The sequence below is a fragment of the Nanorana parkeri genome, unplaced genomic scaffold (assembly GCF_000935625.1).
Source record: "Nanorana parkeri isolate BGI_ZX_2015 unplaced genomic scaffold, ASM93562v1 scaffold131, whole genome shotgun sequence".
Classification (NCBI taxonomy): Eukaryota; Metazoa; Chordata; class Amphibia; order Anura; family Dicroglossidae; genus Nanorana; species Nanorana parkeri.
Window position 1 is genome coordinate 328358 of NW_017306399.1, and position 2014 is coordinate 330371.

Here is a 2014-nt window from a genome sequence, read left to right on the forward strand (position 1 = left end):
CAGGCGGCCAACACAGCTGCGGCTCATAAGTGAAAAGATGGGCGGCACAGGCTCCAGCTTCTCCTCGGATCCCCCGCCTGTATGGGCAGAGGCAGCAGGGATCCGATGAGAAATAGACCGCTTCAGCCGGCAGCTCTTGCCTCACCGCTCGGCCATCCTGAAGTGACAGCGCTCCCACTCCAGTGTTTGTAAATAACTGGGGAGACATAGTACTATGTCTCCCCAGTTATGAATGAACTGGAAGTGCTTTCCATCACTTCCTGTTCGTGTGCAGCGTCGGGTGACATCACACATCTGTTGGGGGGGCACAATTTTCTGTTCTTGCCTTGGGCGCAAAAGGAGCTAGCTACGGCTCTGCGCTGGACGGAGTTCTTACCTTGTTTTACTGCTGAGAACCCGAATAAAATAAGGGTACTTCCACTGTTTATATTATTAATACACCTAATCCCTCATTCACACGGGTAACGGCTGGCCCGTACAGATCCGTGCTGCTGCGTGTGTGATTTATACGCAGCAGCCTATCCTTCTCTATGGGAGTATGTGGCCATACGCCGCCCTACGCTCATCCGACCTGCAGGTCCGTACGGGTGCAGGTGACCTGTCAGCGTACGAGTACGGACGCACGGACGTGCATGGAGTGTAGGGGGGGGGGGCGTACTCACATAGAGAAGGACAGGCTGCTGCGTTCAATTCACACGCAGCACCTGTCCTTCTGGGGAGCTGCCTGATACGGCCCTGCAGGCAGCACGGATATGTACAGGCCGGCCGTTACCCGTGTGAATGAGGGCTAAATATTCCCCGGTGTTCTGTTAGAAAGGAAGAGGCCTAATTAAGAATAAGATTTTAAGTCAGAACAGAAACTGATACATTGTTATGGACTTGGACCCATTCTACTGTAACAAGTATAGAGATTAGCAAATACACTATGTACGAGGAAGCAGCGCAATCCAAGAGCCCATAATAGTCTGATCCTACGCTAATCTATGGGTGTGGATAAGGTTCAGGAGGGCAGTTTTTTTTTTCAATATGAAGCTGAGATCAAGAGCATGAGGACATGACCTCAAACTAGCAGGAGGAAAGTTCAAAGCTAACCTTAGACAGTATTATTTTACTGAAGTACTAGTAGCTGATGCTCAGAACTGACTCCCAGCAGAGGTAATGAGTCAGTCAGCAGTATGTAAATTGAAACATGCGTGGTACAAACAGAGATCTATACTAAGACAAAAAGCTTTAAAAAGCACATAAAAAAGGGGCAACCTCGATGGCCCATTTGGTCTTTTTCTGCCATCACTCTTCTATGTTTCTATGGAATACCAGCAATGAGGCATAGGTGCCAAAAGTGCAAGTTTTATCTAGGGTTACCCATGATTGCCACAAACAAGAGAACATTGCTATATAATATGGTGTTAGTTGTTTTTTTATTAATATTGTTCATGCTACAATTGTGATTGTAATGTCTTCCTTATATTGTACAGCACTGCGCAAACTGTTGGCGCTATATGAATCCTGTATAATAATAATAATAGTAAGTAAGCATAAAGACTGTGGAGTAAACTTTCTTTTAAAACATCTTTCTATAAACAAGTACAACTGAACCATCCTTGCATACATGTGTATGTTGATGTGGAATAAACAGGAACCCAGCTACTCGCCTCTGGCGCTGGGTTATCGGGGGCTGACTAATGGGCTCAAAATTATCCAATATGGGAAATTATTTGTTCCATTAGTCGGTCGCCAGCCTCAGTGATTTGAACTGTAAGTTGGACAATTCTGGAAAATTCAACAAAATGGCGTTGTCACAAATGTTTCAATTTGCCGCAATTTACACCTATCCCATCAATACATCTAAAATGTACAAAATGTGTCAATTATGATTGCCCGGACAAATCTAAGGAGGGTATACATGAATAAATTGATTCATGAGTTGAGAAAATCTGATTATTTTTTTTTTTAGGAGGGGTGGATTGAAATTGTATTACTATGATTGTATTAATAATAATAATAACATTTCAAT